General features: G+C 44.8%; 1 protein-coding gene across 3 annotated transcripts in view; it reads left to right on the top strand.

Moving 5' to 3' along the window:
• Positions 1 to 16,240, top strand: part of LOC126336356 (kinesin-like protein KIF13A) — a 1,265,558-nt gene that overhangs the window by 541,081 nt on the left and 708,237 nt on the right. The window lies entirely within an intron of this gene.

The following is a 16,240-nucleotide window of genomic DNA, read 5'->3' as shown; positions in this document are numbered from 1 at the left end:
ATTTATGTTAAAACACGATCTAACAAAACTACTCCGTTCCATGCCTGAAGTGGACAGATAGTTTCATCTGAATGTCAAGGCACAGAATGTACTTTATGAAAATGATGGTAACGAGGCCCAAGAAGTGTGGAAATAGATCATACGCGTTATATGTAATGTGTGTTTTGTGTGTTGCATTTAGTATCTCTTCTTTATGTTCAGGTTCTACTTTCAAATTAATTATAAACTTTACAATTGTTAAGAAGACTGTTGTCACTAAGATAAATAATTTTTTGAATTAATATTAAGATCAACGATCCTAGATATTAATTACAATTTCATAACATAAAGTAAGTGCATTACTTTTTTTCTAGAAAACACATGTTATTGAGACATGGTTAAGTAACAAACCATACCTATGATACTGGTGATTTGTGTAATAAATTTTAATTTGACAAACATCTATTTTCCTCGAAGCTTTGGGTATGGGTTTTGTGCCCTTATGGCTGTCAGTGTCACTATGCGGATGCGAACCAGGTTTGATTTAAATACACTTTGTGACGGTCGTAAGCGTTAGTTACCTTGAAACACCCCCTTAGAAAAAATTATAAATGACAGTGCTGGATAACCTCTTTCGTTATTTGATTTTGAAAGAGCTGAGCAAAACTGAACGTAGTCAGACATTTTTCTCTTTACTTATTCTGATCAACAATAAACTGACACACAATTTTTTTTTTCGCCACGCAATCTGATTTTAAATAATCCCTACAAAAGAATGGCCCTAACAATAACCTATACCTTACATGAATCACTTACCTCATAAAAAACTTCGTTACTCAAACTACTGCAGTACTGCCAACTAAATAAAAGATTGTAACTACTGAAGCCACTAACTACTGATAGGCATAGTTAGGAAATGAAGGATTTTGATAGAGAACAAACAATGCATTTACCTTAATAGTGCTCAAAATGTGTGTGTGTGTGTGTGTGTGTGTGTGTGTGTGTGTGTGTAATCTTAAGGGACTTAACTGCTAAGGTCATCAGTCCCTAAGTGCTCAAAAGTTATATATATCAGTTCATGACATCCAGTCCTGCCAACACTAAACAAACGAATATTCCAGCCACAGACTGTACACAGCGCAGTCAGCGAGATGCATACACAGCACTACATGGCGTTACCAACATCAAAACCTAAACAGCCTACTTACAACCTTTGAGGTTTGACGTCTTGAGTTGATGTTAGTCAAGAAGCCTTTAAGGCGACCAAGGGGCCATTATGAACCCTTCACTGAGTTTGAACGAGGTCGTGTAGTATGTTTACTAGAAGCTGGATGTGTCTTCTGCGATACTGCAGGAATACTCAGCAGGAATTTAGTCACTGTACATTTTTGCCTGCAGCGTTGGTCACGAGCTTGTACCATCGCAAGCAGACCGGGCACCGGGCGGCCACGTGGCACTGCCAAGGGGGAAGAATATAGTGTTCGGTGCATGGCTCTGGGGCATCGTACTGCATCTGCAGCAGCAATTTGAGCAGTACTGTTTATAAATTGGTTGCTTCAAAGGCAGCTCCGAGCCAGACATCCTATACACTGCATTCCAGTGACCCGAAACGACCGCTGCCTGCGACGCCAGTGGTGCCAAGCGAGAGCTCATTGGAGAGCAGTGCGTAGGTCTCTTGTGTTTTCTGATGACAGCTGGTTCTGCCTCGATGCCAGTGACGGCCGCGTGTTGTGAGAAGAAGACCAGTGGAGGGCTTGCAACCAACCTGTCGGCGTGCCAGACATATTGCAGTTACGGTCTGGGATGCGATTTAGTATGACATCAGGAGCACTCTCGTCGTTATTCCACACAACGTGTCTTCAAATTGGTACGTCAGTCTGGTGATTCGCCATGTTGTGCTGCCATTCCAGTGGGGTTTTCCCAGCTGGATAACGCTAGACCATATGTCGCTGTTGTGTTGTAACCCAACACGCTCTACAGAATGAGGATACGAGGGTCTCTCCAAAAGAAAAACACACTATTTTTGTAAAAATACAGTTTTCATTCTGCATGTGTGAAAGTTTTACAGTGTGTAGGACACATCCTTCCCGCTTGTTTTGAAACTTCGACCTGTTCCCGTGAGTGGCGCCGTCACAGCATATCTTCAAGATGGCTGCTACACTTGACGTTCGTCAGAAGCAACGCGCTGTTATAGAATTTCTGTGCTGTGAAAACGATACAGTGGGAAACATCCAAAAGAGGTTGAAAAAGGTGTACGGAGATGCTGCTGTCGATTGCAGTACAGTCAGTCGGTGGGCAAGCAGGTGTACGCCATGAAAGCAGGAACGGCAATATTGAGGATTGTCCTCGCAGCGGCAGGCCTCGTACTGCACACACTCCAGTTAACGAACTGGTGTCTGCTGACAGACGCATCACAATGAACGAATTGTCCCGCTACGTTGGGATAGGGGAAGGAAGTGTTTGCAGAATACCGAAAGCGTTGGCGTTGAAAAAAGGTTTGTGGCAGGTGGGTTCCTAGGATGTTGACAGTGGCTCACAAAGATACAAGAAAGAAGGCATGCGGCGAACTTTTGGAACAGTACGAGAATGATGGAGATGAATTTCTTGGAAGAATTGTAGCAGGTGATGAAACACGGCTCCATCATTTTTCACCAGAGACGAAGAGGCAATCAATGGAGTGACATGATGCAAATTCACCCAAGAAAAAAAAAATTCAAAACCACACCTTCTGTTGGAAAAGTTACGGCTACGGTGTTTTTCGATTCCGAACGACTCTTGCTTGTAGACATCATGCCAAGTGGAACCACCATAAATTCTGATCCATATGTGACGCCACTGAAGAAACTTCAAGCTCGACTGAGTCGTGTTCACCACATCGGCAAAAGCAGGATGTTTTGCTGTTGCACGACAATGCACGGCCACATGTCAGTCAAAAAGCCGTGGAAGCGATCACAAATCTCGGATGTACAACACTGAAACACCCGCCTTACAGTCCTGACCTGGCTCCATGTGACTATCATCTCTTTGGGAAACTGAAAGACACTCTTTGTGGAACAAAGTGTGAAGGTGATGACCCTCTTGTGCGCGCTGCCAAATAGTGGCTCCAACAGGTCGGTCCAGAATTTTACCGTGCGGGTATGAAGATACTGGTTCCAAGATGGCGTAAGGTAGTTGAGAGGCATGGAAATTATGTGGAGAAATGAAAATATTGTTCCTAAAAGATGTATCTACACACTGTAAAACTTTCAAACATGTAGAATAATAGATCGATTAAAACAAATAGTGTGCATTTCTTTTCGAGTGACCCTCCTATGTTTCCTTGGCGTTCTCGATAGCCAGATCTGTCTCCGTTCGAGTACGTATGGGACATCATCGGACGAAAACCGCAGCGTCATCCGTAGACAGCATTAACCGTCATTATATTGACCCTCCAAGTGTAACAAGCAGGGATCTCCGTCCTAGGAACTGACATCCAGCACCTGCACAACACAAAGCGTGCACATTTGCCTGCTTGCATCCAACATTCTGGCGGTTATATCTGTTATTAATGTACCAGCATTTCACATTTGCAATGCCTTATCTCGCGTTTACATTAGCCTGTGATATTGCAGTGTTAATTACGTAAATACGAGGGACACTCCAAAAGAAATGCACACTTTTTTTAAAAAAAAATCCATATTTTATTCTACATGTTTGAAATTTTTACAGTGTGTAGATACATCCTTCAGGAACTATATTTTCATTTCTCCACATAATTTCCATCCCCCTCAACTGCCATACGCCATCTTAGCCTCTATACCCGCACGGTAAAGATCTGGACTAACCTGTTGGCGTCACTAATTGGCAGCGTGCACAAGGGAGCCATCATCTACAAACCTTGTTGCACGAAGAGTGTCTTTCAGTTTCCCAAAGAGATGATAGTCACATGGAACCAGGTCAGGAATGTAAGGCGGGTGTTTCAGTGTTGTCCATTCGAGTTTTGTGATCGCTTCCATAGTTTTTTGACCGACATGTGGCCGTGCAACAGCAAAACATCCTGCTTTTGCCGATGTGGTCGAACACGACTCAGTCGAGCTTGAAATTTGTTCAGTGTCGTCACATATGCATCGGAATTTATGATGGTTACACTTGGCATGATGTCCACAAGCAAGAGTCCTTCGGAATCGAAAAAAACCTAGCCATAACTTTTCCAGCATAAGGTGAGGGTTTTGAATTATTTTTTTCTTGGGTGAATTTGCATGATGCCACTCCACTGATTGCCTCTTCGTCTCTGGTGAAAAATGATAGAGCCATGTTTTATCACCCGTCACAATTCTTCGGAGAAATTCGTCTCCACCATTCTCGTGCTGTTCCAAAAGTTCGCTGCATACCATTTTTCTTGTTTCATTGTGAGCCACTGTCAACATAAAAAAATGGCTCTGAGCACTAGAACTTAGAACTAATTAAACCTAACTAACCTAAGGACATCACACACATCCATGCCACTGTCAACATCGTGGGAACCCACCAGGCACATACATTTTTTTTAATGCCAACACTTTCAGTATTCTGCAAACACTTCCTTCCCCTGTCCCAACGTAGCGTGACAATTCGTTCACTGTGATGCGTCTGTCAGCAGTCACCACTTCGTTAACTCTCTGCACATTGTCTGGAGTGTGTGCAGTACGAGACCTGCCGCTGCTCAATATAGCCTGCCCGCTTTCAACACGTAACCTGCTTGCCCACCGACTAACTGTACTGCGATCGACAGCAGCATCTCCGTAAACCGTTTTCAACCTCCTGTGGATGTTACCCACTGTCTCGTTTTCACAGCACAGGAATTCTACGACAGCGCGTTGCTTCTGTCAAGTGTAGCACCATCTTGAAGACATGCTGTGACGGAGTCACGCACGGGAACAGGTTGAACTAAGTTTGAAAACAAGCGGGGAGGATGTATCTACACACTGTAAAACTTTCACACATGCACAATTAAAACTGTATTTTCACAACAATAGTGTACATTTCTTTTGGTGTGACCTAGACAAATGTATTCCGGAACTTTCATTACTCTACAGTATTTTTTGCGATTGCGACCTTTTCCGTCAGCGTATTTCTACAGAGCTGGTAGAGCGTGAAGACCAACAGTTCCTTACCCTCAGCGGGCGTAGCCGTGCTGCTGTTTGGTCCCTCCGCCCCGACGCTAGCTAGGCAGAGCTTCCGGTTTCCGCGGGTGCCCGCCGGGTTCCACGAACGTTCCGCTACGGCTGTAAACACCGGCTCCTGCGAGGCACAGGTGTTGATTATTGCGGCAGGCAGCGTCTACTTTAGAAGAGGCAATGTCCGAGTAACTCGCCGTTGTCGGCACTAATTTTCCGGTACCTCAAAGCGTACGAGATCCACCCTGCTAAAAGCAGGCTGATGCCCTGCCAACCGAAGACGTCACTGGCGACGAGGTAATGTGTCAAATAGAATGCCAGTTAAAGGTTCGCAGGAGAGCTTCTGTGAAGTTTGGAAGGTAGGAGACGAGGTACTGACGGAATTAAGGCTGTGAGGACGGGGCGTGAGTCGTGCTTGGGTAGCTCAGTTGGTAGAGCACTTGTCCGCGAAAGGCAAAGGTCCCGAGTTCGACTCTCGGTCGGGCACACAGTTTTAATCTTCCAGGAAGTTTCATATCGGCGCACACTCCGCTGTAGATTGAATATTTCATTCTATAAACACTGCCAGTTACTTATAAATGTATTTTAGACCAGAGCTACATTTTGATATTTTTACCTCATATACGTCAATAAGCTATTGACGATTTTGGGGTTATCCTGCTTTCTGTTTAACACAGTATGGGGAAACCTAATAAGAGATTCGGGCAATACAGGGGAGATTACCCTGCTTACGGTGGTGGTGTATAGCGATGATATTGTTATTATTGCGAGGACGCCAGGAGCAATGGAAGAAAAACCTTTACAGTCTTGAAACAGCTGCTAGAAAAATCAACCTACAGATAAACGCAGTACCGAGCGGTTCTAGGCGCTACAGTCTGGAACCACGCGCCTGCTACGGTCGCAGGTTCGAATCCTGCCTCGGGCATGGATGTGTGTGCTGTCATTAGGTTAGTTAGGTTTGTGGTGTCACCGCCAGACACCACACTTGCTAGGGGGTAGCCTTTAAATCGGCCGCGGTCCGGTAGTATACGTCGGACCCGCGTGTCGCCACTATCAGTGATTGCAGACGGAGCGCCGCCACACGGCAGGTCTAGAGAGACTTCCTAGCACTGGGCCCACTTGTACAGCCGACTTTGCTAGCGATGGTTCACTGACAAATTACGCTCTCATTTGTCGAGACGATAGTTAGCATAGCCTTCAGCTACGTTATTTGCTACGACCTAGCAAGGCGCCAGTATCCGTACTATTGATATTGTGAATCATGTACCATAAAGAGCGACGTTCTCCATGAATGGATTAAAGTTAAGTATTCCACCAGCTACGTCCGTTTTTCTCAATTCTAATTCCCTTGTCATGTTCGAGACCTCACACCAGCCTGCGTGAGCTGAGACGCGTGCATTTCGGCCTCCTTGAACCATACGGTTGGCTCTCCTGCCAACCACAACAAGGTTTAAGTAGTTCTAAGTCTATGGGACTGATGACCTCAGATGTTAAGTCCCATAGTGCGTAGAGCCATTTGAATTTTACCTTGCAACACAATTAAAATGTAAGAAAAAGATCACCTCTGGAATCCAAAAACGAATGTTGTCCGCCAAGATGTGCTACGGCGGCCTCAGAAAACATATGAAATCTAAGCTTCTGTTCACGAAAGCTGAAGTTACGGTGCACAAAGTTTTAGTGAGGCTGATGCTAAGCTAAAGTGCTGAAACGTGGACAATAACGACATTTGATGGAAAGAATCTTAACATAGTCGAAAGAAAGCTCTAGTGGGAGAAAATGGTGGTTGTAGAAAGAGATGCAATTACGAATTATAAGGGACGATTTAAAAGCAGATATGCAACGTAGCGCGACTCCGTCCGATGCGGGCGTAGAAGTATCAACACGTGGCCAAGGGATTGGCGTGACAGACATTCGTTTGTTTCCATCGTGCGTGCAGTAAATGCGGAAACGTGAACTATGGCGACATTACTACAAAATTAGTCCAAATAGGCTGAACGTGCTTTCATTCTTTTCCTGGCTGCCGAAGGACATCAACCGGAAGACACCCCTTGGGAAATTAAGATAAGACGTCGATAACCGTCGTTGTGGAATGGTGCGCCAATGTCCACGCTGATCGCGATTCGACGCAAGACGCCCGTAGATCTTGGAGGCCAGCCTAATTCATTACGGTCAACAAGGTGGACACACTCGAGCACCCGCCATATATTGCTGATTCCATGTGATTTCACAGGTCTGCGACATGAAAATTGTTTCAAATTTATGAAGTGATTTTTTTATGGTGTTTTAAACGCTGATTTCGGATAAATAGTGAAGTAATCCCATCACGTACAGTTATTTTACAAACTGCTTTTCTAATTTTAGTTTTTTTTCGATATTTCAGCAATCTAGTGAGTTTGAATTTTGGCTTTTAGGATCTCCATAAACTGTTATTTAGCCGTTTTTATACTAGATATACTTAAAATAAAGAGTAATCAGGAGAAACGAGCAGTATTTTCATGTCAGTGTCTGCCTGTCGCGGCGCCTCTTCCCCCGTCATCACCGAGCAGCGAGTTTCTGCTGTTGTCCTTCAGTTCACAGTACCTCTTCACTCTGGGCTGTTCACGTGTTGTTGTTACTATTTCTTTAAAGTAGTGACTGTTTTTTTGTGTTGTTAAGTTTTTTTTATGGACAATGGCTACCAGAGAATGTATAAACTCGCCAGAATGTTACGAAAACCTTGAACTGGTTTTAAGCAAACTCTGCTATTCAGACCACAGTTGGACAATATATAGTGATTTAAAAGTCATTTCAATGCTGCTTGGTCAACAAAGTGGCTATACAACGCTCACTTGCTTTCTCTGTGAATGGGACCGTAGAGACGGAAAGCAACACTACATAAAAAAAGCTTGGCCCTTGAGAAAAACCTTACACGTAGGGGTTAAAAATGTTGAGAGGAAAAGCCTTGTGGATACCAGAACGGTATTACTTCCACCACATGAAGTTAGGGCTGATGAAACAATTTGTTAAGACATTGCCAAAAGAAGGGGAGTGTTTCAGATATCTTTGTGGACAGTTTCCTCGTTTATCCGAGGCAAAGCTAAAGGAGGGACCAGACATTAGAAAACTAATGACAGATCCCAACTTTGTGGACGAAACGGAAACAAAAGAAAAGGCAGCATGGAAATCTTTTAAATTAGTTATTACTGGTTTCCTAGGAAACCAAAGAGATCCAAACTACAAGACAATCGTCGCAGATATGCTCAACAACTTTAAGAAGCAGGGGTGTAACATTACCATTGAAGTTCATTTTCCCCACTCACAAGTTGACTACTTCCCTGCAAACCTTGGTGATGTAAGTGAAGAGCAGGGCGAAACATTCCACCAAGACATCAAAGAAATGAAAAGAAGATATCAAGGAAGATGGAACGTCAACATGATAGCGGACTACTGCTGGATGATAGAAAGTGGTGAACCTCAACGAGACCACAGCCGGAAAAGCAATAAAAGAAACTTAGACAGAAAGCGAAAGCGTTATTATAAGATCTTATGAGCTTAAAGAGAAATGGAAGTGTACTGGAAATGTAGTTTAGAACATGATTTATAAATAAAATAAAATTTCATAACGTTCGAAAAAATCTGCTAAATTGCTTAAATTTTGTTATTATATCAAAAATGCTCGTTTTTTTTGGGGGGGGGGGGGGGGGGAACCTGACGTAAAAGAAAAAAATGGATTTCGTTTTTGAAATCAACGCTGAAAAGTATATAAAAGTCAAGTTATCAAATTTCAAAGAACTTTCAAAAAATATTTTTTTGCGGACCTGTGTTATCACGCCATCAGGCTCATAAAGAAAGCGTCGAAGGATGGACGATGTGCAGCAGGCAGCAGGACACAGCATTTCACCAAAATAGGTATCTTCAACCTGCTGCGTCATGGAATGATGACCTCAATGTTCAAGGCCATTATGCCTGTACGCTGAGTAACGGCGGTACGCAAACAGTATGCAAACTTGTCCTTTTCGGAAATGCTATCCTTGTACCGAAAACCAGTGGTCACGCTCATTTTGAAAAAATCGCTCCGTTTCCGCATTACGACAGTGACTGCACTGTTTTCCTCGTCCCTCTGGCACGCTTTATAGGAGGCCTGTTTAAAATGTATCCGACCTTTGGCCAGAAAAAATATTTCTGATGCCTCACGGGGTTGGGACCCTAATCCTCTTCAAAGTTGGCCCTTTGTGCCTGCACACACTTAGCCCACCGATCCTCCCACTGCCGGAAACACCTCTGGAAGTCTGCTTTTGGAATGGTGTTCAGCTCCGTCGTCATCTTCCGCACTCTGTCTTCTCTACTCTCAAAACGAGATCCTTTCAGTGGCGTCTTCAATTTGGGGAACAACCAGAAGTCGCAAGGAGCCATTTCTCGAGAGTAGGGAGGTTGGCAAACGGTTGCAATTCCATGTTTGGCCAAGAAATTGTGGTTCAAGGCGGATGAATGTGCGGGGGCGTTGTCGTGATGCAGTTGCCAGTTTTTCGTCAGCCACGTGTCTGGTCGTTTGCGCCGAACTGCGTCACAGAGTCGCCCGACATCATCTTGATAGTAGTCCTTTGTCACTGTTTGTCCTTCGGGTGCGTGATGCACAATTCCACGGACGACAAAGAAGACAAGTCAGCACACCTTGATTTTGCTTCGCACCTGCTGCACTTTCTTCGGCCATGGAGACTCGGGGTGCTTCCATTGCGACGACTGTCTTTTTTGTTTCTGGGCTGTACCCATGCACCCATGACTCATCTCCAGTTATCACTGTGTTCAGAAACCCAGGATCAGTGTTGGTGGTGTGCAGAAGGTCCTGTGCAACGTGAAAACGGAGGTCTTTTTGTTCCGGCGACAACAACTTGGGCCACTCGGTGCATGTTCAAATCATCACGCAAAACTGAATGTGCAGAATCTTTACTCAGTCTCCGGCACGGTCAAACGACGCTGATCCCAGTGGAGGTTCAAGTCCTCCCTCGGGCATGGGTGCGTGTGTTTGTCCTTAGGATAATTTAGGTTAAGTAGTGTGTAAGATTAGGGACTGATGACCTTAGCAATTAACTCCCATAAGATTTCAGACGCATTTGAACATTTTGGACAAACGACGATCTGGCATCACCAAATTAACCAGCCTCTCAACAACAACAGCTGCACTGCGAGAAGTTTGGGATCTGCCAGAACGCTGGCCACTCTCCGCTGACGTGCTGCCATTTTTGAATCGCCTAAACCACTCCTTAATTTGTGTTACACCCATCGCATCTTCTCCAAACACCTGCTGAGTCTTGCGAATTGTTTCGCTTTGAGAATCACCAAGCTTTTGACAAAATTTGATGCAGTATCTTTGCTCAGCACGTTCAGTCGTCTTGAGAGAATCGGTAATCCGACCAACACCTTGTGTAGCACCTCACTCAGCGACCGACAGGCAGCGACTGACGCGCTGGAAGGCGTGGACAAAATTCACGCAGGCGCATAAAGGTCTCTTCCTTTACTGTGTACACTGGCGCCGGGCTATCGTCTCTATTTTGCGCGGCAAAATCGAAGGTCGGATACTTTCAAGACAGACCTCGTATACTGTCCACTGCTTGTGCTGCCACCTGCGGTCTGTGGGTGGTTATCGCACGCTGACGTCGAACACGGGCGGTGGTCACATTAATGTGATTGGAACGCGTCCTCTGCTTCATCTGTGTGTGTGTGTGTGTGTGTGTGTGTGTGTGTGTGTGTGTGTGTGTGCGTGTGCGCGCGCGTGGGTGTGTCGGCGCCGGCGGCCGGCATGCGGCACGCGCCTTGCAGTGATAGGTAGGGAGCAGCGGGTCGCCGTTAATTCCATTTCCTACGCGGCGTGTGGCGGGCCACGGCGGTGCGCGCTTTACATTTACGAGCGTCGGGTTAACGCGCGGCAGTAATTGGCCACAGTCACTGGCCGCAATTACAGCTTTACGGCCGCTCTGCCGACTGCCGGCTGTTGCCCCGAGGCGGCCAGTCCATCACGGCGCTGCAGCTAGGCCTACCATACGCCTCCGGCATCCCCTGCCTGCCCCGCCCGTCTCTGCGAAATGATGGCAACCGGGCTGTCGTAAATGCACTCCACGAAGCCGTGGCCCTTGACCAAAAGCAGGTATTTCATTCTGACAAGACAGCACCAGGACGTGATCAATGAATATGTTTTCTACTTACCTCTCTATCTACCTGTCTTAATTTGCCCTATGGTTCCAGGTGGTGCGAACTAACATTCTGCGTGGTGTCTGTCTGTTCTGTATCGTGTCTCCCTACCACTTCCGCGCAACGTCGCTCTGAGCGTGTTTTTTAGGGAATTGACTACTTTGAACCTGGGACCTGTTGCTGGTAAGGAGACGCCAGACCACACATGACATGTAGAGTTCAAAAGGGTTCAGTGAGACTAGCTATTATAAAATCAAATACTTAATGATTTCAGCGTCAGCTCCACTTAACTCCCTGTAAAAAATCTTAATAGTAAGTAAATTTAGTGGAAGGGAATAAAGGTTTTCCTATTTTTATTTAGCTGGTAAAATAACGTCGAAAAAGCAGTTAAGTTTACCACTGGAAATTTTATTCTACTCACAAAACATTGTTTATAAATTGCACTATTGATAAAAGGAAATATTTTAATACAGGATGATAAAAACCAACTGCGTTCAACAAAAATGTGAACGAATATTCCCTGAATGGGTTTCCTACAGTGGATCGAAAGATGACCTATGCCATTTCACATCTATAATATAGGTTTAAGTTAAGTTTCGTAAAAGAGAAAACTATCAAAATGGTCTACAGTGTCCCTCAATTATCTTTAATTACTTATTTAACTTGTCGTAAATTACTTTGGCTGATGTGGCGTCTTAATAATTACATATCAGAAAAATCATCGCGTTTCAGATTTTAACTTCTAGTAGCAAATGTGAACACCATGAGCTTTAATTGACGATCGACACTGGTATTACGTAAAAGGGGGATGTAACAGATGATACTTCTGCAAATCTGAGTGAAGCGTTATGCGCTGTTATGCAGCATCGCGTGCGTTCATTATCTTGACGGTGTTCAGGCAGTGTCAGGGGGGCGGCGGGCGGCGCAGCTCCACACTTCGCCGTCTCGGAAGCAACTCTCTCCTAACTTCTCCTTACTACAATTTACCGAAGTTGGTTTTAGAAAAGCTATATGGCTGTGTTTTCAAGTGACCAATCAGGGTCTCAGTGTTAACCCTGAGCTCCGCCTACAAAAATTGTCTATCCAATGAGAAGCGTTATACTTTTCGTGGTGGGGCAATGTTTTTAACGTTTGCAACGTAACAGAGAAGCGAAAAAGACTCACGCTAAAACTTGCAGTTGGTGTGGCCCTTTTAGTGTCATCGTAAGATCTATACTGTTCTTCTGTAGGGCTCTATTTTTTAACATGGACTGGGGGTTGGTTTTGGCGGTCAGCTGGCGACGTGGGTGTCCGTCCCTTATCGTAGGGCCTCCTAGCCTACACGATTCTGCTCTCGGCTTCTGTTCTCGTTTCTCCCCTCGCAACTGCGTCTGTTTCACGGTGGGAAGGTATGACATGCTTTTAGGCGTTCTTGTGTTAGTCTGTGGTATTCCATTTGCTCACTCGTTGATCGTATTACTTTGATTAATTTAATGTCAGGATTTATTCGCAGCTATGTGACATAGTGCCGGATTTGCTTATCATGTCAGGGTTTTCATGGAAGGTGTTGGATTTGCCTGACGCCTTACAAATTGCAATATCCCACACTTTTCAAGAGGGGTAGCCTGCTCTAGAGGAGTATGATTTTCATACGCAGACCAGGAATCAAGCAAAATCAAGTTATTTGGACCAGCTATTGGCCAAAAGCAGTGCTCGTGCCATAGTTGTAGTTGTCTCATACCCGTTGTCCCCCTCGTGTTTGTGGTGGCGAAAATATTTCCTACTTCCCTTGCAATCGTAGGGGGCAGAACAACTCCAACTTCTTGCAGCAAAATAAATAACGTGCCAGCCAATTTACTATCCAGATAAACAGTCGGCATAATTGTACAAGAATGCACTAAGGCATTGATGTTAGCTGATCTTGAAAAAACACTCTTGGTACCTCTTATTCTCAGGGTTCCTTTCATATGCTTTCTTCTTCAAATCCTCATTGGTTCAAGTTGAAAACAAATTATTCGTTGGATGAGTTTATTTATCTACTTGATAAATTTTCGGGCCCATTCAGCAGTGTGCTGTGCACCGTCAAGTTGACACTTTGTTTGAAATTTCATTTCCTTAACGTCTTCCATTTCTGAAGCACTGTGTGTAGCTAAGCAAACAACTTCTGCCGCCCTAGAAATCACTCTGTGTCGCGTTCAATTTGATGTGGATAACGTAGTATGCCACTATCATGCACATCCTGTAAATTGTATCGACCATCCCTGAAAGCGCCAACGCCAGATTCTGTAACAAGTGCACATTGTGCTCCCTTGACTACACGGTCATATTGCCACGGACGTATTCGAAATCTGTTCATTTTTTTTCCTTTATTCTGTGCTGCGCATGATCTTTGATGTAAGTAATTATTTCTACTTGAGCTCCTAGGACAACGATTTTCCTTCACTATGTTTCACTGGAGACGGGATTTGTGGCTCCCTGTCCGACAGGGATGATGAACTACTTGGCTCGACACCTGTTTTAGTATCACTTCTACTTGTTAAGCACGTCTCGTCGTAATTGTACTCATCGTCCACGTCGTATGCACAGTCGAGGGTATACGACACCACACATTCCACTGACTCATCTTGCAGAAACACAATGTTTCATTTACAATTCCTTTCTCAGTCTGCTAAATTTCTTGGATTTCTTTCTGACGAAATGTCAACTTTGGCAGCTGTTGTCGTAGTTATAATGCAATGTTTGCTTTGTTTATCGTTGCCGTTGCTCTACTTTGTATCAGCACCTCCAGCACTGTAATACTGTTGTGAGTTACTAGTCGACTAAGGAGTATAACTGCGCTCCGTTGCCTCATGTGTTCAACATCGGATACGTCCAGTCGCGCCCCCTGCTGCCATTAGCAGCAAATGTTATGGTTGCAGGTTGCGTAGTAGGCAATATGTAGCGCGTCGAATGCCGTAAACATCATCGACCTCGCACTCAAGGGGTTCCTTCTGAGTGCTACTACAAGGCCAGTGCGGGTTCTTAGTTACATATTCAAAGCGTTATAAAAATTTGCAAACGTTACGAATAAAACGATGTGGGACAATATTAAAATCGAAACAAGACCGAGTGTTCGGAAGAAAGTATATTTCACACTCCGTTGGTAGTGAGGGACACACTTCTCCAGAACGTGGTACTATGTATTACTCATCAGAGTTCTGTCATTTTACAATTAACGAGGAGACGGCTGCTCTAAGAACTGCGTTATCGACTCTCCCTCCCCCCCCCCCCCCCCCCTCTCTCTCTCTCTCTCTCTCTCTCTCTCTCTCTCTCTCTCTCTCTCTCTCTCTCTCTCTCTCTCTCTGTGCCGGCCGCGGTGGTCTCGCGGCTCTAGGCGCGCAGTCCGGAACCGTGTGACTGCTACGGTCGCAGGTTCGAATCCTGCCTCGGGCATGGATGTGTGTGATGTCCTTAGGTTAGTTAGATTTAAATAGTTCTAAGTTCTAGGGGACTGATGACCACAGCAGTTGAGTCTCATAGTGCTCAGAGCCATTTGAATTTCTTTCTCTTTGTGTGTGTGTGTGTGTGTGTGTGTGTGTGTGTGTGTGTGTGTGTGTGTGTGAGGGGGGGGGGGGGGCAGGGTTGACCTGCGTAATGGCATCCTACAGACGACTCCAATGGAACATTGTACTTTATGCTCTTGAGTGACGTCCTGCTTGTACCACTCGAAGATATTGTATGATTACACGATTGCTGAATAGTCACTGAAAGCGGTCACATTCATTAAATATCGGGGGTTAGCATACGGAGCGATTTCAGGTGGAACGACGACATAAAATGTATCACAGTTAAGGCAGATACCAACCTGAGTTTTATTGAAAAAAGGATCAGGAAGTGTAATACACCCATGATAGATCCCTCGTTTGACCGATACTTGAGTCAATCTGTGATCCTTTCCAGATAGGACAGAGAGGGGAAATAGAAAAGATTCAAAAAAGAGCAAAGCGTTTCTTTATATCTTTATTTATTAAACACGGAAGCGCAACGAAGATGCTCAGCTAACTCCAGTAACTGACGTGTTGTGAACCACGGTATGGTTTACTGTTAAAATTCCGAGACCGTACATTCGAAAAAGAGTCAGTTACTTACGTCCTCTTTACGTATACCTCGCGATAAGACCATGAAGGTAAAATTAGAAACGTTGGAGCTCTCACAGAAACTTTTCCAACAGTCGTTATTACAGGACCCTATTCGCGACCGTAACGCGGAAGGGTGGTAGTGGTAATGGTGCTTGAAGTATGCTCCGCTACATGCTAGAAGCTATCGTGTGGAGTATATATATATGTGAATTCAGAAGTGTCTGCAGCAACTCGCCGCGCCATATGGTGCATGCAAGATAGTGCTCCAGCGCACTTTTGGACGGATGTACAGGGAGATCATTTGAGATGTCAGAAACGTATAACGTTGTGTTTAATGTACTTTCGAGCACCTTTCTGTAATGCACGTGAAAATGATGTGAGTTATCAATGACTGGCCCTACTCTGGGAGCCAAGCCAACAGCGCATAGTTCACGGCGCAAACATCAGACGTCAAAAAAATTTACAGATTGAAATGATCGATCAGTATGTGACCCCTCGATTACAGCAAGCTGGCATACTGGACGCCATTATCTGTCAACAGGACGGCATTCCATCACATTGGTCTTTCGTAGCGGGGGAGCAATTAAACCAGATATTAAACAATCGCTGGGGCGGCCGTGGTGAACCTATCCTATGGCCACGCAATAGCCGCCATGACCTCGATGTCGACGGCACGTTAAACCCAGTCTTCCTTCCTAACAGCCACGACCGAGCGCCCACAGATTTTTTTTGTTTTTTGTTTTGTTTTGTTTTGTTTTGTTTTGTTTGGGTCTGCGTCAAGCCAAAAGTGTGTGCATAAAGGCCACAGAATCTGGCCGACTTACGGAGACTTTCAGCAAATCACTGCAAAAACTGCACATGGAC

Source organism: Schistocerca gregaria, chromosome 2 (assembly GCF_023897955.1).
Source record: "Schistocerca gregaria isolate iqSchGreg1 chromosome 2, iqSchGreg1.2, whole genome shotgun sequence".
NCBI classification, from domain to species: Eukaryota; Metazoa; Arthropoda; class Insecta; order Orthoptera; family Acrididae; genus Schistocerca; species Schistocerca gregaria.
This window is presented reverse-complemented; position numbering and strand designations above follow the sequence as displayed.